Source organism: Myotis davidii, unplaced genomic scaffold, assembly GCF_000327345.1.
Source record: "Myotis davidii unplaced genomic scaffold, ASM32734v1 scaffold281, whole genome shotgun sequence".
Classification (NCBI taxonomy): Eukaryota; Metazoa; Chordata; class Mammalia; order Chiroptera; family Vespertilionidae; genus Myotis; species Myotis davidii.
In genome coordinates, this window is record NW_006293784.1 from 1311972 (window position 1) to 1338508 (window position 26537).

Below are 26537 nucleotides of genomic sequence, written 5' to 3' on the forward strand. Positions count from 1 at the left end.
CGTTGGTCACCAGTGTAGCAGCACCCTGCACCTGCACCCTCACCCCCCATTCCATCCCAAGTCTCCAGCACCTTGTCAGTTAATTGTATCTGTGGGAATCTGAAACTAAAGAGAATTTTATAAGAATAAAGGCCTGTGTGGAATGTTAAAAGGTTCAAATATGCCCATATTGGATCATAAAATTTATGTCAGAAGAAATGATATGTCATATACTCAAAATGATATATTTTTGAGTCATTGCCAGTAGTTCTGCAAGATTTGGCCATTGGCCTGTTAACTGCTTCTCCCACAGAAACTTCTCCTAATTCCATATTTATATTGTCAGTTGCTTGACACTCCATTTGCATGTTTCACTCTAAGCTGAAATGTTATCATCTGAGTTGGTGATTTGTCTCCCTTCAGCTAGCTCTTACTTTGGATATGGTAGCCAGTAGCCACATATGGCTATTTCATTCATCAGCTTATTGTGACCATTAAATTCCACATAAGTGAGATTATGTGATACCTGTCTTTCTCTGACTGGCTTATTGCACTTAGCATAATCATCTCCAAGTCCCTCCATGTTGTCTCAAAAGGCAAATTAAAACAACAATGAGGTACCACCTCACACCTGCCAGAATGGCCACCATCAATAAATCAACAAACAACAATTGCTGGTGAGGATGTGGAGAAAAAGGAAGCCTAGTACACTGCTGGTGGGAATGCAGACTGGTGCATCCACTATGGAAAACAGCATGGAGTTTCCTAAAAAAATGAAAAAAATGAAAAAGAAAATTAAAAATGAAACTGCTATTTGACCCAGTGATCCCACTTCTAGGAATATACCCTAAGAACTCTGATACACCAAAAAGAAAGAACATATACACCCATATGTTCATAGCTAAGATCTAGAAATAGCCTATTAGTAGTTGAATGGATAAAAAAAAAAAAAACTGATACATTTACACAATGGAATACTATGCAGCTGTGAAAAAGGCAAATCTATTTTTATTTAGAGCTAGGCATATGTTATTATTATTATCCCTTCTATATTTTAGCCTGTGGATCAGGATTGCATCTTTAAAATCTCAGTGTCCCAGGCAGCTGTCAACGACTTCCATGAATCTATAAATAGATAGCTAAGAGAAGCAAATATCTGAGGTCCTTTGGTGGCATAAGCAAAAGTAAGTGTGGGAAACCAACATTTTGAAATAGCTTTCCATTATTCAGGCAACAAGAAATACTCAGAAAGTACTAAATATTAAATATCAAGTATGATATATGATATATTTTTCCTATAAACCTGAACTGGAAGCCAAGACTGAAAGTCAACACCTGGCATACAAACTTTCTTTGGGGGGTGTATCTTATAGGGAGAGTTATTTTGGAGTGTGCTGATGTGAGAGAAAGGACTGGAACTATTACTGAAGTGTTATCATATTATAATTCAGATACAAAATATATGTTTCAACACCATGTCTGGGATCTTTTCTTTTTTTTTCAATACTGTAATCTTGATTTTTGGCTAAGAATATCATTGAAATTTTTCTGGGTGATGTCAAACTCTGTATCCAGGATCATCATTGGGTCTTTGTTCCAGGGTAATAGGACACAAGTTTATAAAGCAGTGGGCCAGTCGTATGTAAAGAAATACAAAAGTTCCTTCTGATTAAACTAAACTAATGTCAATACATAATCATGCAGTAGCAATCATTTCAGCCATCAATCTGGAAGGCACTCATACTCATACGTTTAGAGAAAATTCAAAGAAGGAAAAATAACAACACTGTCTACCTTTTGGAGCCATGCTCAGGGTCCTTTTCTTCTGACTATGGTGTTTGTACCTGTTGTCCAGGTTGCTTCTACGATTCTGCTTGCCCTCTGCATGATTGCTTCTTATCCCCACACAGAACGCTCTCTCCATCAATGCCAATTGCATCAATTCGATTACATTCAATTATATAGGAATCCAGGGAAGTGTACATAATTCAAACCAGAGACAGTGAACTACGTAGTGTTTTACATTTTTCCCCAGTTCTAATGGTCTGTCCATTACAGCAGAGTGAAGCTTGTATAATTGGCTCATTTTGAAAGCTAACTAGAGACAACATTTGCTGGTTTATTTCTGTCTCTTAACTAGAGGCCTGATACATGAATTCATACACCAGTGGGGTCCCTCGGCCTGGCCTGCACCCTCTTGCAATCCGGGACCCCTTGGGGGATGTCAGACTGCTGGTTTCAGCCTGATCCCTGCAGACCAGGCCAAGGGACCCCATCAGTGCACAAATCCATGCACCGGGTCTCTAGTATGCATATAAGATCTTTGATTAATCTCTTCCTGCCCCCCTCCCCCCTTCCTTCTGAGATTCATTAGTCTGTTCCATGTTTCCATGCCTGTGCATTGAGCATCTGCCCCCTGATGGTCAGTGTGTTTCATAGCTACCAGTCGAATGGTCTAACGGTCAAACTGTCGCTTAGACTTTCATATAGAGAGAGATTATTTAATATCAATGGCAAAAAATAAAATCATTGGCAAATTTGATAGGAGAGGGATTTTAGCCCATGTGTGTTTTACAAAAATAGAGCAGTCTGGGTAAGATTCCATTGTCAAAGGAGATAGTTTCTCTGTTCACAGTAACCACAAGTAGTAGGGCCTTGTCCTGGTTTCCATGGTGACATCACATTGATCCTGAAGCCACTGAGCCTCTGGTGGTAAGGGGAGCCTCTTTAAGGGGCCCCTGGCTCCTGACAGGCTGTAGCTGGCCAGTGACCAGGGACATGTCCTTGGAGCACCTTGGGAAGCTTCTCCCAGAAGAAAGACTAGACTTCCTGCCAATGAAGTCAAGTGAGGATGAAGTAGTTTTAATTTGATAATTAAAAAATCATGACCTAGTTTGTATCACAAGCTGATGAAAAGGGAATATGAGACATACAGATAAAACGTCCCTATTTAGTTTCTCATAAACTATGGAAAAACTCTGACCACAATTTGTCAAAGCGGTGCTATATTCTCTTGTACATAGGAACTAATATTTTATTTTCTATATATTCTTTTACCTTGAGAGGAGCCATGTAAGTCAATATAACTTGTGTTTATGCAGCACTGTTTACAGATATTCCTAATTTAAAAATTCATGAGGCAACTGAAAAAAATACCTCCCAGATAAGTGAATGTTTGGGGGCTCTCACACCATGGAATGTACTTAATTCAGTGGACTCAGATCAAAGAATTTTAAGAAAACTGCCAGCACATGAAGGACTGGCTGTGATTATGTAACCAAGACTTTGTAAAGATTTGTCCTGGGAGAGCTTGCCATGACTATTGATTAATTTCAGTGACAGACAGCCAGTGGCAAATAGAGGGCCGGGGCCATGGATGGCATAGAATAAGGTGGGGAAGTAGTATATGAAGGAGAAAAAGAACATGAAATGTTCAAATCCCTTTTTGTGGTGGGTCTTTGTGGGTTAAAACTTGGCTGTCTTTACTACCATCAACTCAACTCTAATATATATTCGCAATGTGTCTTGAAATCTTAAGTAGATTCCAAGCTCAGTGAGAGAAGCACCCTGAGGTACTCATCCTTTCTTTTATGTCTTAATAATAATAAAATCCTATATAATAAAAGGCTAATATGCAAATCGACTGAACAATGGAACAACCAGTCGCTATGATGTGCACTGACCACCAGGGGGCAGACACTCAATGCAGGGGCTGCCCCCAGTGCTCAGTGCACTCCCACAGGGGGAGCACCACTCAACCAGAAGCCTGGCTCACAGCTGGCAAGCGCACCATCATAACTGGTGGCGGGAGCCTTGCCCGCCTCTGTGGCAGCGCTGAGGATGTCCTACTGCTGGCTTAGGGAAGCAGGCCTAAGCCATCAGTCGGACATCCCCCAAGGGCTCCCGGACTGTGAGAGGGTGCAGGCCAGGCTGAGAGACCCGCCGCCCCCGTGAAGGGGATGAATTTCATGCACTGGACCTCTAGTAATCAATAATGATAAATACAGTAATGAAGAATAAAAAGGCCCATCTACCTGCAACCTGTGGTTTCTCCAGTGTGTGCTCCATAAACCTTCAAATAGGGAAGAAATGCATAACCAGCTATTCTTGGACCAAAATTATAGAGCACAAATGGAACAATGCATTTATTTATAAAAGAAAAAACTAAGATTCACTTGGATAACATGATTTATTGCCACCACATACCAACTGGACGCAGGCCAAGGCACTTATGTAATATGCAAGGTTGTTTTTTGACTCCTGGAAGAGAGCCACTGGCTCTTTTGGGTACCATCTTAGATGTGCTCATTGTATGTGTTTAAGTTTCTACTAACACGTCCAGAAAAGTCTCTGTAATTTAAATGAGTTAGTTGTTCCTGGGTTGCTCAAATCACTCTATACTTAAGCCTTTGCCTTGCTGGATACAGACACAACGTTGATTGCTTGGAAATACCTTACATTGGGCATTGCTTGCTAGTCACTGGAATGTAGGGGACTTCATCATAACTGGTTAGAAAAATTAAAAATAAACACAAGTTCCTACTAGGAAGAGAAGGAATGATATTCCTGGTGCATTCCACCTTCCTTTCACCTAATAAATCCATGGAGAACAATGCTGCTGTTCCCTGGGTAGAGAAATTATCTTTTACTCTGAGATTTATACCTGTGATGTTTGAATAAGGCCTATATAGAGTGAGTCCTGCCATGTGTTCTCATGACTCATGCTACCTAAAGACCATTTCAGGGTCAATTTTAGTGAAGAAAATTTGCCAGGAGATGGGGAAGTCTTCCAGGTACTTAAGCAAACCTTGTGCTGGAAATAAACTGCTGAGAAAAATATCACCAGATGCCTTTTCACAGGAGACCTCTAGAACTGAAGGGCATAAAGCAATTGCCAAATGTTCATGACCCCCCTCCCCTACTTAATAAGGCACCTATGTTTCACCAGAAATAAAATTTTATTAATAACATGTCAAATATGTTTTAAAATACAGTTACCTTTCTTCTTCCCCTCAGTTTTAAAAAACAATCCAATAAAAACTCTAAATCATGAACCAAATATTTTTAAATGTTAAAAAGACATATGTTAAATTACGTAACAGGTACACATTTTCCCAAACAAATGTTGTAGAACACCATCTGCTTGATATTTGAGTGCATTTTCACAGAACTCTTTTCTCCCTTTGTTAATGGTTTATGACAAATTTATGACACTATATTTCACAATAGCTATACCAACAATTTATGACCGAAAGAGAGCCTGAAAGAAAAAAAAAATCACTTGGCATGCTCAAATTAGACAGTTTTTGCAACAGTCTCATTTACACCAATTCTCTGCCCCTTCCTCACTCACGGCCAAAGAAAAACAGGGTGCCCGCAGCAAGGGGAGGGGCCCTCGTGGAATAAAGCTCAAGAAAGAGTTCAAAGCAAGAAGTTGAAGATCGAGGTGCGATTTTTCAGCTCAGGTTTCCCAAATTCTTCAGGCTCTGCAGCTACCCATAATTCTGAGTTCAACAATATAGAATGTTTTTTCTAAGATTTTCTTAGGTTTGGCCAAGAAAAAAAAAGTGCCAAATTCTTGTTAACTATGAACAAAACTTCATCTTTGCCTTCATGTTACTAAATGGCGCTCCCTTATCTGTATATAGTCAAGGGGTGGGGTGGTGGGGGGATCAAAAAGAGAAATTTACCATGTGTCATTTCTTGACTGATAAGAACCGTACATGACTACATCCATGTTCTTTTTCTGCTCCTTGATGTAGGTAAGTTTTATAAGGGAAATCGTTTTCTGTGTATTTGACTATACAAACTATTCTCATATTTGTGGCCGATTTGGAAAACCGGTTTATGGTATTTACTTTTTACCTTGGATTTCTTTAAAGAAAAAAATGTCTATGGAAAACTGGCATGAATACATATTCTTTGAAAATAGTAAGAGTATAGGCTTGAGTGTATATTTGGATTCTCAAAGTAATATAGAGTCTCACTACTCAAAATATGGTCAGTGTATCAACAGCACTCACATCACCAGGTAACTTGAGAAAGGCAGGCCCATGGGCCCCATCCCAGACCTATTAAAAGGAATCCATACTTTACCAAGATCTTCCATGACTTTATACACAAAATATTGGAGAAGCGCTAAGGTAGAGGAGTGTTCTTCATCCACCCAACTACAAGTCATCCTTGGGAACAGCTAGAACCACTTTAGTAGGGAAATTTTGACCAACATGTTCAACCATGAAGGAAATAACTTTTAAGCATGGTCCACTTAAAAAAGAAACAAAAAACCTGAAATGTGTCACATGTTGATGTATATAGTATTGAAGTTTGAGAATGGGAAAATGTAAGTTAAAATTCCATATATTACATAAATATTCATAAACTGCTTGAATTGCACACAGTCTGCCATTGTTTCCAACCTAAGGTTTTTTTCTTTAACAAAAACGTACACAACGGATAGCTAATACAGTGAACTCTAGAAACATGAAGATCACCTTCACAGACAATTATTGAATGACTAAGCACAATAATTTTCCAAAGAATTGTAATAAGAAACTGATGAATTCTACTTTGATACATTCTGAAAACCCTTTCCCACAGGAGTTCAGCCAGTCCTGCAAATTGTTACTTTCCTGCAAGTATTTTTGGGCAAATCAGTATCAATGCTGGGGGGAAGGAGAGTGAAGAATTAGAACCATAGCTTCTACCTGCAGCAAAGCCTGGGTGTGGGGCTGTGATTCAGAGAGGAAGCCAGTGGTAGAGGAGGAGGGTAGCTCCAGTAGTGGGTGTTAAGACATCTCTGGGGTTCACTTAAGCTACGCACCAGCACAAGGCAAATTAAAAAATGCTGCCCTTTTAACCTTAAACACCCTATGTGCAATTCTCTGGCTGTGATTTTTCCAATTCTGCCAACACTCTCCTTGGCATTGATATTAACCTAGTTTCTCTTTTAAAAAAAAAACATGGAAGTTACAGAAGTCAAAGGATAAGGAATTGGTCAGTGTTTGCATGTGTCTCCCTACCTCCCCATGACTTCTCGAGTCCAAGGAATGGGCTAAGGTCATCCATGCTCTCCCTCTTCAATGGAGTTTTCTATTATGCCTCCAAGAAAGAAAAAAAAATGCTGCAAAGCAGAATGCACACTCCTTCTTAAGATCTGGGTTAGTGGACCTTCCCTTCTCCCTGGGCATCTTCTTAGCCACAAATGCCTTTGGAGACGTATGCTTGAGAACAATCCCAGAGTTTGGAAAAGAGAAATGCAGGTGCTACTCCCAATAGAACCCTTACCTTTTAAATGAAAGCCATACATTGCTGAGTTCCTCTTTCATCAGTGAACTGCTTATGCAAAGAAACTGTACATTCATCTCTGCTAACAAATCCCCAACCCTGGCACAGTGCCTGGCTCAGAGTAGTTACTCAGTTAATAGCGGGGAATTGCACTTAATTCCAAGTCCTCCAGCACTAGAACTTATTAAATCTAGGAATATACATTGGAATCTGATCCTGCATTCGAGCTTACCCATGTATACATAGGCTCGCCATTTAGTCTTTTCCCCAACTTAATTTCTATTTTCCCTTTTCTCATCTGCCCAGGAGCTCAGTGTCAGGTATGTTTCACAGAAATACCACATTTCAAATAATGCATATACTGAATAGAATCTAATCTTGTGCATCATCAGCAAATGAAAGAAAAGATAATACATTGTGGATCTCAGGGTTTAGATGTATAACAGGCAGGAAAGCAAAATTGAGTATAATAAGCAAGCAACCCCTCCCGACATGAAACAACTTTCTCTTTCACTTACTAATCCTGTTCCTTATTTCTCTGCCCTTCTTTCCCCCTTCCTCATCTCTTCATTTTTCCTCTCCTCTTTTTAAAAAATTTCTTCTTTTTTACTAGGTCTTTTGGCTGTTTGGGCACCCACAAGAGTGATCCAAATTACCAAAGGCACTCAGATTTCCCACCCTCTCGGTCTTACTCCAAGAGTGGCTCTGGTCACCAGAGAAAGGATGTCCAGCTTCAAAAAAGTTGTACCTTGTCGCCCATTTGGCCTCTCCCATCTGGAGCAGGTCTCTGCAGGGTCCCCCTATGATTCAGTTTGGCCGGATAAATCACAGCCATCTTATTGGTTAGCTCAGAAAGTTACACAGCTGAAATATAAATATTATTTTTTTAAAGTCAAGATAATATTAGTCAAGTCAACTACGAATTGTTTATTGGGAGAGAAATTCGATGCTCTAAAAGATATTTTTAAAATAACTTCTTTTGAAATCAGCACATATTTTTTAAAAGCATAGTCAGAAATCCTGCTGGTTTGTAAGTTCCTTCTCTACATATGAATGTATAGATCAGAGAGCTGGGTTAGCGATGTCACCAAATAAACTGACTTCACATCTCTTACTGGTTCAGTGACTAAGAGTTCTTGCTTTGTATAAGATTTCTGACACACAATATATATTACAATTTCACACTGTCTTGGTAATTTTCTCTCTCTCTTCTATATTGCAAAGTATGAGCACTTCTCTCCTCAAACAATTGTAATATGTGACATTTTTGTAAGTCACGTCTATTAGCACTAGTGCATTTTCTTGTAGACACTGTCCTAAATGGAGCCAAATGTTCTTTTCAGTAAAAAATTTAAACTATTGGAGAGCTAATTCTATTTTTAATTATATGATAGTAATATTATCCTAACAAGTTTTGCGTCTATTCAAATAATGCCCCCACTGTTTAAGAAATCTACATTTTAAAAGACACATTCTGGAAAAGAAGGTATTTTATAAGCAGTAAAATGAAGTTTCTAAACTTTGTGGCCAAGTTTTTGCCCTTAAATTAATTTTTAAATATGTATATTTGTATTTCAAAGCTATCTCACCATTTATACCAAAATGCCTTTAGAAATTAACATCAATGATAATTTTTCAGTTTGTTCCTAAGCATTTTTTCCTAGTTTTGATTGAGCAATTAAATATAAACCAGACACTTTTACCAATTATATAGCTATGTTGTTCTAACAATGCATGCTGATTAGAGTACTGATATTCTTTATACCCAAAGCATCCATGTTAATCACCTCTATGATTCATTAGAGGGAGCGAATTGTGAATCAAAACTAAAAACAAAATTCTCCTGAAGAGAAAAAGGCCTTCTTGGGTATAAGATGGCTTCCAACAAAGCAAAATATAAGGCTGACAGATCACCATACTTAAATTTGCCAAAACATATGATCACCGAAGGCCTGTAATGTCTTCATTTAAAGCAGTGTCCTTGATTATCATTGTGATGTACAAAGTGCTCAGAAAGTACATTAGTAGGCAAATCTTTCCAAAACCCTTCCACACTGTTCTCCTATGTCCTGTACAATCCTTATGTAAGATTCTTATCTTGATTACCATAGTCTAGCCAACACTCATCTTTGGGTCTTTGGTATTTTCTTGAATATACCTTTGGCATCTAGTTTTCCCAATCTGCTTTATCAGTTAGTGACAATTATCGAAATGATATGCTCCGTAGGACATAACTCAAGACATTGAAATCAGACATCTCACTCGAACCTCAAAGAAAATGATGAACTGCTTCAAAGGATTTCAGGAATCTATCCAACTTGTTAAATAATTAGCTTTCAAGTTGCAAAATATAGGGACGGATCTAAACTCGACCCCAAAGGCATTCTGAAACATTTTGTCAAATAGTGATTGGTCAACTATTGTACAAAAATCAGTGCAAAGTTTCATCCAGGCAGCCTTAAATGCACTCTTAAGTAAAGAAATAACATCATGTAGAATTTCTGTTATTCTCCCCAATTTTCACAGATAAGATTTTTTTTAAATTATCAACCTATTAAAACAAATTTTCCCTGCCTACTCTTTTCCTGAGCTTCACAGCCTATAAAAAAAAATGACATCATAAATAAAATTTAAACTCTCAACTAAAGACCCGCCACAAATTTTAACTGCCCCTAGAACTTAGAGATAAGCCCATCCACAAGGCTATTTTATGAAGTTTCACCTTAAAAGAGACCAGAAAAACGAAAAGCAAAATGGATCAGGTTGGAGTTGTCTGGTTGTTACATTCAGCAGTTAAATTGCCAGAAGGCTGCCCCATCTTGAATTGCCACGAATGCTAAAAAGGAGAATGATGTCAAACGATTATTTGGCACAATGCTTGACACCGCAACGCTTTTCAGCAAGAACCTACCTCTCTCCTCATCGTTTACAGAAAATTGCTGTAAATTTGTTCCACCTTTAATCCTCGGGGACAAGATTTTACCAGTTTCATCTGTTACTGTTCACCATGAGTGGCAGCATTTGGAAATACGGGCTTAGAATGTTTAAATCTGTGTAAGAAGTCGGTCTCGTCTCTTCCTATACTTTATCTTAAAACCAATTGCGGGAGGGGGTGCTTCTAAAGCACTTACTTGCCACTTAATAATGGGTGGACATATTTCCAATTTGACTTGATGATACTAAGGACTGCTGAGTAATAACCAGAGTTCTCTCCGATCAGTTTAGCATGCATCTCATCTTGGATCTCAAGTGCCTTACGTTCACATCTTCACTATAAACAGTTCAGGCATTTAGAAAACAAAGTATCAATGGATTTAACAGTTACTTTAATTCATTTTATAAATAAGCAACTGAGAATTCTGCTCCAAGTGGCTGCTAGTGTAGCCCATCCCATAAATGGCATTTTCCGAAGCATAAGGCACAATATGATACGAATGCAGCTCTTCATAATAGAGAGACTGAGAACAGCATTCTTGTACCATAAACTTCAGCCGTTTTCTTGCATCAGAATAAGCAGTCTTATAGCAGGGAGCTTCTTTAAAGTATTCATAGCTCTCTTTCTCCGTCTCCAGGTGGATCTTCCTCAGCAAATTGTTAATTAACACAGACCTTCTCAGGTAGGTTTCTGGGTCTTCAAGAAACCTGAGCTTCTCCAGAGACAGTTTGAGTATGCAGGTCCTGTCTTCGGGCAGTATCAAGTGCTGGAAGACAAGCACATCGTTAACGCTACTTGGCTTAGAAGAGGCAGGAAAGCCAGAGCTCTTTGCTGAGTCAAAAAAAAAAAAGAAAGAAAGAATAATAACAGGCGAACCCTTACTTTTGGAAAATACCCATGGTAATCTTGATGTAAATCTTCTTCTTCTGCATATTTCCTCTTAAAGTAGGCTACTTTCGACGTTGTTAACGTGTATGTTAATACTTTGGTTGGATAGGCTAAACAAAACAAAACAATTGGAGAAAAGTCAAATTTTGTGACAAAGCTATTTTATCATAAAAGTGCTACGAGTAAAAAGGAACAGAGGACCCTGGAAAGTGGTATTCTCTCTTCACTTACTAAGCAGCTTGGTAAAGCAGTCAAGGGCATTGCCCTGTGGTGGAGATGCCACTATTCAGGCCCAGAATCGGTGTTCAGGTGGCAGAATTATAGTTATTTCCTTAAGCAGCCGTTTGAAAATAAAATACTTACCAATCCTCTATTTCCTTTCATGCCATTTAATGCCGAAACATAACCAATTTGATTCACAAGATGTAATGAACAAAGATGTTGTCATCATTCTTTTAGTTAAACTGCCTAACTTACAGAGGTAATTTAATGTTTCTGGGTTAATCAAGCTGGTATAAAATTGGTTGGTGACCCAATTACACTTTTAAAGAAATAATGGTGTCTGTCTATAGACAAAGCCTATGATATGGTGATGTTATATCACCAGCCTCATAATGCATGTCTTAAAGAGTTAGTCATCAGTAAATGAAAGGTTTAGAACACTTGACCTTGGTGTAATATCTGAAAAATGAAAATCTTTGTTCTCTCCTTTGAAATTCTGTTGCTATTGAGGATTCTGGCTTACTTAAGGAAGGACAGTGTTCTGAGAGCAGATTTTCAGAAAAGAGATGGTTTGGTTTAAAGGAAGTTCCTAGTGTGTACTCTAGGTGGTGCTCATATCACAGAAAAGAAGCAAGTTCGACCTTAAAAGCAAAAGGCAAGGAGCTTCCTAGTGAACGCAGTGAATGAATTTAGACTACAAATTATTGAGTCCTGTTCTGTATTCATTCAACCTCAGAGGCCAGACCAGGAAAAAAAAGTTCATGTTTAACCGTTGTCTATTTTAATCTCAAATATGTCCAGGTGTTGAAACCATTTGCTTCTCAAAATGAGTAGTTTATTAAAGTGTTAAGTAAATTTTTGGTTAAGACATTTGATGTTTTCCCTCCAACACCCTAAATTTTTTAAATCATAAATATTAAATGTGTTCTTCAAGAATCTGCTCCTTCTAGTTTTTCCCCAACTCGATGCATCTGTATAAATGCTTCCTGAAGCTTTTTGTAGCTGAACAATTTTCTAAACTGGTAGGAAAAGCTACAAAATCACACCTTAAATAATCCAGATAGTCAGTGCCTCACAATGGATTATAAACCCAAGAGAGCCTTTAAATAGAGTTAGCATGTCTTATAAGGACAATCAAAATTTTAAACCATGGGTGTGTCTGACCTAAAGAGACGAATGTGTAATGATCACTCACAATCTAAGCAAAGACAATAATTGCTACTATATGTATACATATATGTATACAATCTTTGAATATGTATATGTATACAATCTTTGAATTTAATCAGCAAAACTCGGCTTATATGGAATTCTTACAGATTTCAAAAGATTAGAACAAAAGAAAAAAATCGATTACATTGAAAACAAAGGAACCGTCTTTGAAAGCACTTTTCCCAGGGGCTGTTTTTCAGTAAACTGCATTTCCTTTGGTGTATTTTCAACGGATTTAATCAAATAAGTAGGTGAAACTTTGGGACATTCCGTGATGACAATCGATTCCTGTGACTGGCGCCTTTATAAATGGTTTAACTAGTTGATGCCCCAGTGGTTCTCAAACGTTAGTCAGCATCAGCACCATCGGAGATCTCCTTAAAACGCCAATTGCTGGGGCCTGCCCCAGAGTTTCTAACTCAGGAGGTCTGGGCTGGGAGCAGAGAACATACATTTGTAACAAATTTCCAGATGATGTTGATGTTGCAGGTCTGAGGGCCACTTTTTTTTAGAGCTTCCATGTTAAAGCCTTAGGAAAACTCGGGAGTAGCACTACAACAGCAAGTTGAAAAACAGAACATTGAGCCAATCAGCCGATTGCCTTATCATCAGAATGCCAAGCAATCAGCTTGATTGATTTTTGTTGTTGTTGCTATTGCAACATTGGCTATATTGGCTTACACTTCAGCATCATGAACAAAGCCAGACTGCATTTTAACTAGGGAATGATGTCACTTTTCAACATAAAGTCCTAGGCTCACATTAAGAAGTATCAATGGCTGTTGTTCGCATTACAACTGGAGAAGCTGCTGATTTCTTAAAAGAAGGTCCAATGAATTACTATAGAGTAGCACACGATGAAGAAAGACTTGGAAATGAGAAGAGTGACTTTACCATAAGGAAAACATTATAAATACAATATGTACCTATCTTTAAATGTCCGCTCATTTTACTTTCCAAAGCAATGCAATGTCTACAGCATTTATAACCAATTAAAAACCTTTGAATGAATGATACAAGGAAGGGCAGGTGGAAACTTGGAAAACCAAATGTCAAATACAGCAAGTTAACGCTCTGGGGAAGATACATATTTTTATTTAAGAGATCAAGGCCAAAAAATATACCAAATGTCTCCAAGGTTCATAAAGATGCTGTCTGGCTGCATTCAAGCAGTCAGCCTATGATTAGGAATGTTGCAAACCCTGAAAATACAGAGTAAATTCACAGGGGACTAGAGCGGTATCTCCGCTCCATGGGCAACAAACACACTTAGCAACTTAGTTTACTGCTCTTAAAAAACGCCCCCATGGGTTGTTGAAATGCTGAAAAGCTGTCACAGCTGGTATCAGTTTGACAATTACCTCCTTGCAGGCTGTTTAGCTATTTGCAATGTTTTCAGCAGCAAATGTTGGAGGATGCTCTCAGCCACTTTGAGACTAAAATATACAGCAAACATAAGTAGCTACATCTGTTTTCTTGGCTGAACTGGAACCCAAAAAATTCAGACCTGGAAACTATTATCTGATCACCTGGTTCAGCCTCCAAACTCTGTAGATGAGGAAACTGTGGCCCAGAGAAGTTCAATGATTTACAGTCTGTTGCCTAAGAGTTCGGTTTTGAAGTCAGATGGAAGTGGGTTTCAATTTCTGCTCTGCTGCTTCTTAGTTATGTGACCTTGAGAGAATTACATCAACTCTATGAATCTCATTTGCAAAGTGGGGATAGAAATAATACTGGCTCATAGGAGCACTGAAATAATTCATGGCAAGAGGCTGGCACTGTGCCTAGGATATAGTAAGTGCTCAATAAATCCTAGCTCTTATTAGTGCCAATGAGGACAGAAGAAAATCCCAGCCTGGCCTCCCAGCTCTGGCTCTGAGACTCTTTCCATCACCCTGCCTCCCGGAGATACGAGGTTATAATTAGAGAGGTAAAAGACTGCAAAGGAATATTTCAAACAGTCACGTTTAAAAATACAGTACAGCTACTATAAAGGCTGCGAGCAAATATTTCTGGATTTAGTGCCTCTGGTCATACATTTGGGGTAAAGGAAATATTTCTGAAACATCCACACAGTCATTTGGAGAGTTAAAGTTACTCCAAATATCCAAAGGGGTGTGCCTGTTATAACCCAGAAAACATGTGTAAACCTGTATGTATATGTCTCCTGCAACTAAAAAGGCAAACTCAGCCCAGCCTGTAATTTAATGAAGCTGATGAAATAGATAAGAAAAAGTGAAATGACTCTGTCTTCCTGGACAGTGTCCTGAGCTCTGAGAACAGCATATAAATCATAAAACTGAATTAGGCTGAGCCTAAATTTATCTCTGAAGGTAAAATGGCGAATGCTGGCTTGTATATTCAAATTGTTTCCTTTGGACACATGAAATCTCTGCTGGGCTCAGTGTGTGTCACGGTGTAAAACTTCAAAGAGCAACAAATTAAGAATCACAGAACAGAATGACCAGCCCGTCATTGGGGTTCTGGCAGTACAATTTGTACTTATTTCTTTAAATAAATGTTTAAAATGTAATTACCAATGATTGCTCAAATGCTTTCTTATTGTTCTGCTTCTGCCTCCAGACAACTGAAACCCTATTATTACACAAGTGATTTCATTTGGTGCACGGCCCAGGGCAGTACATTAAGGAAAGATCATCAGCAAATTAATTTACAAACACTTTGACAGAACAGACAATAATAAAAGAACACCTCCTGTCATCATAACCTGTTCTTTGTCCAAGACTGTGAAAAGTCTGAGAGATGGTGAACTGATGAGTTTAACATATTTGAATGTTGGTAAGCTTTTCCTTTCCATTCAATCAATACACTGCAAAACCAGCGTCCAGACCATCCCATGAGATGTGTGCATCTGTAGCCACAGACAAAAGAAGAGTCTCATCAATGGGGAGAATAGGTGGGTGCTCCTCTCAGATCAACCACTGACTCATGCTGCGGACAACTCAAGGGCCTCTGCTTCCAGTCTCCCACTGATGTCCCTTTTTGTGGTGTTAGCCTGGCATGAGCCTCAGAAAGTACATGTCTCGCCCTGACTGGTGTTGCTCAGCAGTTAGAGCATCAATTCCCAGTCAAGGGCATGTACCTGGGTTACAGGTTTGATCCCTGGCCCTGGTTTGGACATGTGTAAGATGTCACAACTGATCAATGTGTCTCTCTCACATCAATGTTGCACTCTCTCTGTCCTCTGTCTCTCTCCTTTTCCTTCCCTCCTTTCCAATCTCCCTGAAAAGCAATGGAAAAAATATCCTCCATTGAGGATTAACAACAAAAAAAAAAATGTAGGTCTCTACCTATCGAAATAGGTAGAGACCTACACTTTTCTGGTGGCAAAGCTACCAGACATTCTTCTTTAAGGGCCATGACCACTTTTGTTTAGAAAGAGCTATTCCATCTGTCACTGTTGGCCATGTTCTGTAATCTTGCTGCAGACTTAAAATATGTGCTTCAGCCCTGACCGGTTTGGCTCAGTGGATAGAGCGTCGGCCTGCGGACTGAAAGGGCCCAGGTTCGATTCCGGCCAAGGGCACGTACCTTGGTTGCGGGCACATCCCCAGTAGGAGGTGTGCAGCAGGCAGCTGGTCGATGTTTCTCTCTCATCGATGTTTCTAACTCTCTATCCCTCTTTCTTCCTCCCTGTGAAAAATCAATAAAATATATTTTTTTAAAAAAATATGTGCTTCAGCACGGCTGTCCAGTACTGTTCCACAGGCCTAGTTCAAATCCCAGCTCTACGATATTTTTGCTTAGTGACTTTGGGCAACATTTGCTTAACCTCAAAGAGCCCGAGTTCCCCATCAATGAAATGCCAAACTCACTGAGTTGTATGCAAATTAAATGAGATGATGTTTTAAGAGCACATACTCAGTGCCTGTTGCATATCCACATATTTTTTGGTGCATAAATGTTAGGTATTATTATTTGTTATCTTACTTTTGAAGTCATACATATATCCTACTCAGCAGCACTATGTTATCTATGGGACATCTGTTCTCCCTTTAGTGTTAAGCACAGGATGCATGAAACATTCCTGAGTGTGTTCAGGAAGGTAGACCAGTGCAACATCCAAAGCTGTAATGCTGTGCCCTCTGTGGACCTTTAGTCTTGTTGATATTTAGCAATATTTCATCAATTGTCTCCCTCACAAGCCTTTGCCCAGCACCCTTCTGGGAACTGCGCTGTATGGGAGCAGAACTCAGTGCCAGTTTTGAGCTCTGAATCAATGGAACAATCTCATCAAATGGATCATCTACCCCACACACAAGACTGACTCCACTGACAGTTTAAAATTACCAACAAGTTGTAGCTCCTGGAAGACTTTCATAGGAACTTTCACTGGGATCCTGACAGCCAGTGAGTTAGAAGGGCTTCTCGAGAGACCAGCAGCATCTGGGACCGCCCCAGTTACAGGCACGGGATATTAAATGAAACACTGACAATTCCACAAATCTATCTTGTTCCCTGGTGATGGCCTTGGAACCAAAGAGAAGAGCATTCCATGGGATGTGACCATCCATGCAGCTATGAAGTTACCTTAGATGCTGCACAAAGCCTACTCCTGCCATGATCGGGCCCTGGCCATGATAGAGACCAAGAGCTGTGGGTTTCCTGGGTGAACTTTGTGGTTCACCACCCCTCAGAAGGGCATTCCTTGTTTTGAAGATGATCCTCCCTTTCACTCCACCTTTCACTTTGGAAAGTGGAAATAAGAAAGAAAATTAGTAAAGCAACCGCATAGCTATACATAGGTCCTAAGAAGTATCTTCCCAATAATGTCTATGGAGAGACTATAACTGCCTTAGATGCCCAGGTCTGTTGCTCAGAGAAGAAGCTTATAATCCCTAATATACACACAGCAGGTGGTCTTTTGCAAAGTATCTGACCTATACCATCTATATCATCTTCCACTTTGATACCATCATCAGGTTGGGTTACAGCACCCAAAACATTTAGCCAGGTATCCCCAAGGGTTTGTAGAAAAACAAAAGATGTAATGACTCATGAACAACTTTTCTCACTCAGAATTTATGAGAATTTGCTCTGGAGTTAGCTGGTTTTCTGCACTCACTCAGATGGTGCCTGATTTGTGTTACCACCTGGAGCTGCTCTAGTGGCAAGATGTTCTCCCTTCACAGGGAGCCTGTCTTCTAAGGAGCTGAAGGTGCTTCAATACATTGCACTGTGTTCAAGCTCACGCATTCCACCTAAGTTTATTAAGAGTTGGTCTATCTCCCACATTACAGGTAGAGAACCTGAGCCATGAAGTGGTGAAACAAGTACCACAGGGGGGCAGAAGTGAGGCTAGGCTCCAGAGTCCTGATTCTCTGCAATACCCCTGCTTTTCTTGATATTTCTGATCCAGGCCCCCTTTTGATAATCATCTTAAAAAGAACACATAGTTTTATACACCACCACAGAGGAGAAGTTCCAGCTTCGAACCTGGCCCTCCTCCCCTTCTAGGCATCAGTGGTATTTAGAAGACACTTGGATCTCTGACTACCAAGTAGACTTTCTGTTGCACTTTACAGTCAATAATTTATAATGTGAAAAAGTTTTTTATTCTAAATATAAAGCTATATTACAGTACTGAACACAACACCAGCCAACCCTTGTGCTTTTCATTAATATCCTCCCACCACCCCGCTGAGAATGAGTGCAGTAAACTAGATGGCTCTGTTATTAGCCTGTTTGTAAAAATGTAATCAAAAAAAAAATTAAAAAGAATTGTGTTAGACTAAAAAGGGGCTGCACTGACCATTTAGAGTCCAGTGGTTCTCAACCTTCTGGCCCTTTAAATAGTTCCTCATGTTGTGACCCAACCATAAAATTATTTTCGTTGCTACTTCATAACTGTAATGTTGCTACTGTTATGAATCGTAATGTAAATATCTGATATGCAGGATGGTCTTAGGCGACCCCTGTGAAAGGGTCGTTCAACCACCAAAGGGATCGCTACCCACAGGTTGAGAACCTCTGATTTAGACAAACAACTTATTAAAAATAAGATGTGGGGATGGGAGTTTGACAAGGATTGGTTTCCCCTAAACCCGAACAGGTGTTTCTGGCTCAGTTTTAGTCCTGAATGATTATGGTCCATATGCACCTCTGCTTCTGAAATTCTTCTAATTTCAGTCTTTTCTGGGTTTCTGAAACCTATCGCTTTGACAAATAGAGCAATGTGAAGTGGCTGTGCCTTCGGGTTAGAGCTACTGTGGGGAAGCTGGTGTTTTGATAGCTGAAGCCAGCTGGCCTGAGTCCTCAGTGGAGAGCCCAGACGGGGAGGCAAGAAACCCCAGCATCTTCATCAAACCTTTCCACTTTCCTCCACGTTACAAAGCATCTCCTTAATCTCACGAAAGTGCCGTGACATAAAACAGAACGTGGAATGTTCATAAACACCTAAAAACTTCCAACAAGAGTTGGGGAAAAACTGAAATCAGGGCTTGGTTTCCATTTTAACCTGACTGACCTCAGCTTTATCGGAGCCTTATAGACCAAAGTACACCCCCTCTTTACATGTTCAACCACAGCTGGTATTCCTATTGAGGAGAGTGACTCCATCCTTAACTACAAATTGGTGAGAATTGTTTTTCCCACTCTGACTTATGATCCACCAATGTCTCTAGGATTAAAAACTTATATTATAATGGTACTATTTGATTTGTTTAAAGCTAAATACCATGATAACATTTTCTGGTGAATGATCTTAAACAGATCAGTTCTCCAAAAGTACACAGCATATATTCTGCACATTATACATTCAGGATAAAATCATAATGAAAATTTAAGAGCCTCTTTTACTTGACCTTTTTGATTGCAACAGTGGTCTTCACGAAAGGGCAGACTCGTTCAATAATTACAGGCACTGAAGGATTGTAAACTCCTATGCATATTGCATAAAAAATAGGATGTGTATAAATTACTAAAACACAAGACTAAGGCATGTACAGGAATCAATACTTGTGGCTGCTGTACTCAAACTTTCCTCAGGTTGATAGCATGACTAGATCTCTATCTGCATCTCATGGCAGAATAACAGCAAGTATTTTTGGTATCCTTAGATTTGTTTTTCACCATAAAATGTAGTAATTGTGATGGAGAAAGAAAAAAGGATGGGCAACGCTACAGGCTAATAGAAACTAACATTTGTGATGGTTCAAATGGTCACTTTTAATGCTTAAAACCACTAAACCACAAATATTTTAATGACTATGGAGACGAGTATTTTCAAAGCCTCATGATACTCATAAACACTGTACTAATATAACTGATATAACATTGTATACCAACTACACTTGAATAAATAAACACAATACAACAGCCGGAACAGAATAAATTTTCAAATTGGTTTCTGAGTAAAATTGTTCAATTATTTATTTTTACAAAGGGAAGTAAGGAAAGGGAAGAAAGGCAGCATGGTACATTTTCATGGATTCGATCACAATTTGCGAGGCTGGCTACCTACAGGAAGTGCACATGGATAGCTCAGTATATGTGAAAGTTACACAATGCCGGAGGGCTGAACCCTCATTAAAAGACCACATTCAGTCTTGAAAATTGAGTTTAAATGCTTAACACTGATGGGTTTGTATCATCGTGACCTTCATGCAAATTAAATTTAAAACATCACCACAATCTCTTTTTGCAACTTAGAGAGTTCTTTTCATGGCCTTCATTCAGACATGCACCAGTGTGCTGAGCCGGCTTCCGCTTGACATGCTCCCTGAGCCAGGCTACCTAATTGGGCCCACCCTATTCACATGGGTCTCAGAGAGGAAGATCTGCCAGCCCACAAATGTCCTCTCTACAGAAACCTGCTATTGACTTCTACCCAGCAACCATCTACAGAAACAACCTCTTACATTGATCTTGTAAGTTATGGTAATGCTACATGAGCATTTATTTCTCTGGATACATATTTAAACAGTAATGTCTGCAAAGCCAGTGATTACCTGGTGATGCTGAATCAATCTGAAAAGTGTATTTCTAGGACAGCTTCAGAAAATCTGGTGAGAGTTCCCCTTTGCACAGCAAGCATTTCTCACAGCCTCTGGCTCATGAATGAATGGTTACCTGAGGTTTTGAAACAAGGAGACAGGCGCAAATAAGGTGGGAAACGTGAGCAGGACACTGACTTGAACTGGTTATCAAGCAGGTGGAAGCACTTAGTAGGAGGACACAAAGATCTTTGGGGGGCAGGGCGTTGATCTGGACCAGAGAGATGAATAGAGAAGCCTTTGAACACACTATTAATTTCATTTTCTCCAAATTTAATTTCAAACGTGAGGAATCTTAACTATCCTAAGAAATCTGGAAATAACTGAATAACTGATCTCACCTGTTATTTACTGGGAGATTAACAGTAGGTTAATGTTTTATTTTGTTTTTAAACTCAGTCAGAGAGATACAAGTTGTTCTTTTTTAATGCCAGGGTTTGTATAATTTCAGAAAATATTTTCTTGAAAGTAAGAATCCAGCAGTTAACTCAAAATACACCAATTCAATCGTTCTCTGGAATACACACTGTTTCTCGCAAGCTTTGAAATAGCTAAATGGCACTTTTCTTTAAAGGGCATGTTTAGCTGCACCTTTTCTACATAGCTGTAGGCTTACAGATCTCATCATCTTCTATATTTAGAGAGATGAGCTTTCCAAAGGCAGATAGGCAGCCAATGAGGAGGATCCCATCAAAAGAGAGGTGAGTTACTATGGTTACTTTTCAGGAGGCTGAGTAACAGGGAAGGGCTGCTCCCGGCCAAATGGACCCTTTCCAGAGCAGGACCTAAAAAGATGTTGCTCCCGGTACGTGCTGATTCAATTAGTGGAGACTCCACTATGTCACTTTCGCCTACACCGCAGCCTTCCTGTGAGCCACTGCTGCTTCCTAAGGCACACAGGCAGCGAAGTCCAAGGAAAAGCAGGGACTGAAAACTTCCGAACACAAACCTAACAGCGATGGGCAAGGACATCCTCAAGAACCAACTCCGCGATTATTATTTCCTAATTGAGTCGGGATGTTTGGGGCTACCAACTGACCACTTTTCCATGGGCTGGGGGCGGGGTGGGATCTCCCAACACCTTCCCACCCTCACCCCCTGAGCCTCAAACGAAGGCAGCTGGCTGGAGGAGTCCACACGTACCTTGCGAGCTGGGTCCACTCACCATGAGACGGGCGCATGCACTTGTCTGGGAAAGGCGCGGGGTTCGGCGCTCCCTGCTTTTGCGGCTGTCACTCTTCAGACGGCGCTGACAGCGGCGGCGGCGGCGGCGGCAACTGCAGCTCGGCCGGCAGCCCTGGCTCCCGCAGGTCCGTCCCTCCGCTCTCTGAAGCGCCTCTCGCTCTGGTTCCGAACGCGAGGCGGGCGCGCAGCTGTTCTCTGCTCGCATTGGACCAGAGGGAGCAGATGTTACCCGGTTGCTAGGAGCGTTGCTAGGAGGCGATGACGCCCCTCCAACCGCTCAGGAGCAACTTTCCTGCAGGTCGGGTGCCCTGGCGGAGGCTGTAGGAGCAAGGTTGGAGAGCAGGGACGAAGAGGGGCGGCGAACAGAGTCCCAAACAGGGAAGGTCCTCTTGGGGCCTCAGTTGGGTCCAGGAGAGCGGGCGGGACCTGGGGTGAGTGAGCGCTGCAGCTGCCCGCGCCGAGTTTCTTCTGGATGAGCTCCTGCAGGCCTGGGCAGGTGATGGGGGCCGGCCATGCCTGCGCCCCCAGGGCAGACCATTCTCCGCAGGCCCTCGCTGGGGACGGGGTGGGATCTGAAACACCTTCCTACCCTCAGTAGGTGTGCCCTGTGGGGCTTGGGTTTGAGGACCAGAGTAGGACAGCACTTTCAGCGGCTGAGGAAGCAACAGGACTTAGTCAGTGCTTTTTAGACACTGAGACATCCACTAGATGCTCCTTTGCCCTGGGGCAGGTCCCTGGCAAGGGGACAGGTAGAGGAGTTGTGCGTGTGACCTGGGTGAGGCATGTGGGGTGAAGAGCATAAGAGCTTCTTCTACCGTCTGGAACTCTCCTCTCCAGGGTGTTCCTGTTTGTGTCTGCGGGTTTGAGCAGTTGTTAAATTTTAAAGAGCGAACTATGAACTAATCCATAAAGATCATACCAGAGTCTAATTCCTTTTAATGTTGTCTATGGCTGACTACAGTTATAGTGTTGACGTTTTCAGAAAAAATGTCCCCCTTGGTCTAAAAGACTTCCTTTATACAGTTCGTCTTCATTTTCATCAGATGGCTAATGAAAACTCAGGCTTATGTGCAAACTTCTTTAAAATAAAAATACACAGAACAAAAGGTACTTTTCACAAAGAAGACTGGAGAAGTTATGCGTGTTTCAGTCATTTACACTTTAGTATACATTCACTTAAAAGATTATATTGTCTCTGATATTCAAGTGTTATTTTTATTTTTTACCACTGCTTTTTGTTGTTGTTCAATGGGGTTGTTATTCATGGGTGGAGAGGAGAATGAGAACATCAGAATGGGTAAAGTTAGGTAGCCAGTGAGCCAAATTAAAGATAGGAAAATGACAAACCTAACAGGAAAATGTTGACCAAAGCTGTCCTCAGGGGGGAATCTCATTGAAGATACACCATTTCCCTGGTTCCCTGTAAGGTCCAGCCAGGGCCTGGAAGGAAGAGGGCACCACTGGGAATGAATTAAAATGAAAAGCTGCTATCTTTGGAGTCCGAGTAGCCCTGCTGTGCAGTCTCAGGTTGACTCCTGCAATGGCAGACATTCTGCAAAATGGAAGATGCTACACAGTGACCCTGTTCCTTCTAGGGGCCCCTACTCCTTCAGGCATCCAGGACCAGCTTAACACTTACAACAAACCCCAGAGTCAACAGCTTGTCAGTCCTAATTCTTTCCCCCTTGCTCTTCAAGGCCTAGTCACTCTGGACTTTTTTTCAGTCTCTTTGAATGCGGAGGTTCTCATTTGTCTCAGGTATTTTGTGCACGCTGTTTCTGCTTCCTTAAGAGGCCTCCCTTTTACCTAGCTTACTCCTACTCAGCCTTCAAGTCTCTGCTTAAATACCACTTCCTCAGAGTGGCTTTCTCTCCCTTGCAGCCTCCCACTGATGAGATTAGTCTCCTAATTAAATTCCCAAATCATCCTACTGGTCCCATTTCACAACAGGCACCTCACTGGTGACTATTAAGGTAGTTCCACTCTGTCCCTAGCATCTAGCTCACAGTGCCTGGTCCATCAAAGGTAACCAAGAGCACATCTGAATGCATGGAGCCACTCTGCCTGGCCCACGTCCCTGTGTCCGACTGGGCTGTAGCTATCAGTTAGTGAACTTATACAAGCCACGAGGGCAGCAGCTACTTGCTGCCCGTTTAGTTAATCAAGTAGAAGGGGGAAAGCCTATTATACAGAAAATTGTTTTCTGCCCTTAATGAGATACTGTGTAGACACAGCAATGTGTTTACCTTCTCAAAGCATCTTATAAAAGTTGCTTTTATTACATTATACTGGATTTTAATTATATTAGGAAACAACCTAAAAGTTCTTTATATGTTTCCCTAATTTTCTTCTTTGTCCTCCAAAGTAGGTGTGAGTCCTCTGAGCTGAAATGCTTCATCTTTTCTTAAAATGCTTTTCTCCCTCTCAGGTGCAAAGCAGCCTCCATCATCACAGACTGTATCTTTATGGAGGGGAAAAAAACACACACAACTATTTGGAGAATGGCTCATGAACTTGACCATTATGGGCAGCACTTCTACTTACTTTATCAGAATAAATCAGGATATAGTCTTTTCTGTTGTTAATATGACACACCAAATAATTGCCAAATCCCCTCTTCATCTGGGACTACCTCAAGAAAAATAACAGATGTTGGAAGACTTGAAGGAAAGGTCAAGGTAATCTCAAGATCACAGAGTCGCTTGGTGCAAAACCAGAAATAGAACACCGGCATAAGAGTTTAATCTTTACTGGACTGTTTATGTTTACAGATTTAATTTTTTAATTCTTCAATTCTCCGGGCAAGTGATTAGAGCAGATCTCTCACTAAACAATTTCAGATTTTAAAATTAAATATTAAACTACCTTACAACCCACCTTAGACTTCATCTAAATTCTATTCTGCCCTCTTCAAGACAACCACAGATGTGATGCTAATCCTGTCTCCTGCGCCTTATCTGTTTGCTGAAAAGAATGAGATGTTTTATTATGTAGTAGAAAGAACATTAAAATTCATCAGAGCTCCGAGTTGTCAGCCAATCTTCCTCTTGAGTCGTGTCTCTGAATATCCCTAGAGAAACCCTAAGGAAACTGTAAAGAGAGACGAAAGTTTACAAGACATAAAATGTCACTTGATTCATCAATAAAATGTTACTCAGGATGGTTAAATTTTTTTTTAATTACTACAAAAGACTTCAAGAACCAGAGTCATAGATGGCTGTGTCCATTATTTAAACATGTAAGGAATGTTGAAAGAATGTCAGAAGGTAGCAATCATTTGTCAAGATTTAGGTTCTGCAGATGATTTACTCGACGTTCACATACTGAAAAACCTGTTCCCTCGGCAATATTCTGCTTTTGCTTGTTCAGACATTTTTTTTTTTAGGATTTGCTTTGGTGTTTTTAACGTGTCACATATTAGTATGTATGTATTGACTAGTGCACATACACATGTAGAAATGGTCAATCTTGCTCAGGTTATCAGCCCAGAAATGTGAAGCCAAAGGGTCTTTATTTGCAACAGCACCCACTCCACCAAGAGTTGAAACGCTGCGAAATGACTAGGATGAACAAGTAGAATCCTTCATCGGCCCTTAATGTTCCAGTGCCCCCATGGGTTAGAAAGAACTTGAGCAACAGTGAGCCTGCAGTCAGCAAGCTTTCTGTAAGTAATCGCCACTACCACAGCACTTCAAATATTCTTTTTTAAAGAAAAATGTACACGTGCAAGATACTATGGTAGAAGAATCTCACCAAACTGATTCCTTTTCCTGTACATACAAACTACAATTCCCAGCCTTCTTCAATATAGGTAACACCATGTGACTAGTTCTGACCAATGGAGTTTGGACAGCAGTCAAAGTGACTACCTCTAAGCCTGGCCCCTTAAATATGCATTTGATTCTAAGATCCCTTTTTCCTCCTCCACTTGCAGGGCAAAAACTTTCCTTAAAGGATCTGAGATGGTCCTCAATCCCTCTGATGCTGCTAAGAAAGGAAGCTGCATGGTACCTCTCTGATACTTAGGGTGGCTTATTAGAACAGGTAGCATTAATTACCCTATATAATAATTATTCACCAGTACAGTGTGCCAAAAGGGGAAAGGGATTTTCCCTGAAACATCTATAGAATGTTTTCTATTCTCTTTTGTGTGTTTTTGCTTTGAGGACATCAGCCATGCTTTCACTGCTGTGAAGGTGTCTCATCATAATAGCCCTGCCCCACTACTCCTTCTTTGCTACAACAAAGCCTCATAAACTTATTGGAACTGGGTACACATAGAGTCTCCAGAAAAGAGCCTCTCTGATGAGCAATTACCTATATTTTTTTACAGGAATACCTGTGTTGCTTTCTCAGACTCGTCATCAGATACAACTTAGTTATTTTGGGTGATCTTTGCATTTATATAGCTCCTCACTTATCCTATATTCTTAATTTAAATTCAACACTTGAGCATTTGAGTTGATATACATTGATGTATATACATGTTCAACATAAAAGCCTACAGCACCCTAAAAAGAAAATAAGATATATGGATCATAAATGTAATGCTTGTAGTTCTAATATACACGTCTGCCGTTGGTATGGTTTTTGTATATACTAAAATAAGCAATATCATTCGGGCTCATAAAATGTGCATGTTGATACTGCAAAACTGTAGCTTTTTTAACATAAAAAATGTCACACATATACATATAAGCCATCTGCTTAAACTTTATTGACAAAACCAGTAGCAGCAGTTTTACAAAATTGGAATGATTTTCAGTTTTGAACAATCATGAGTTCAGTTGCAGCAGACATTTTGTACAAACTGG

At 40.3% G+C, this 26537-nt stretch overlaps 1 long non-coding RNA gene across 2 annotated transcripts; it reads right to left on the reverse strand.

The window, feature by feature from the left end:
• Positions 1-5732: 5732 nt before the first annotated feature.
• LOC102774411 lies at positions 5733-22940 on the reverse strand. 2 transcript variants are annotated; one of them, XR_435860.2, is made up of 4 exons: positions 21704-22940; positions 20494-20614; positions 11084-11199; positions 5733-10967 (listed from the first exon to the last, which is right to left on the reverse strand). It is a non-coding gene; the product is annotated as an uncharacterized LOC102774411 (long non-coding RNA). The 2 variants fall into 2 exon arrangements; XR_435861.2 differs by having other exon boundaries at positions 21682-22940.
• Between the last annotated feature and the right edge of the window lie 3597 nt (positions 22941-26537).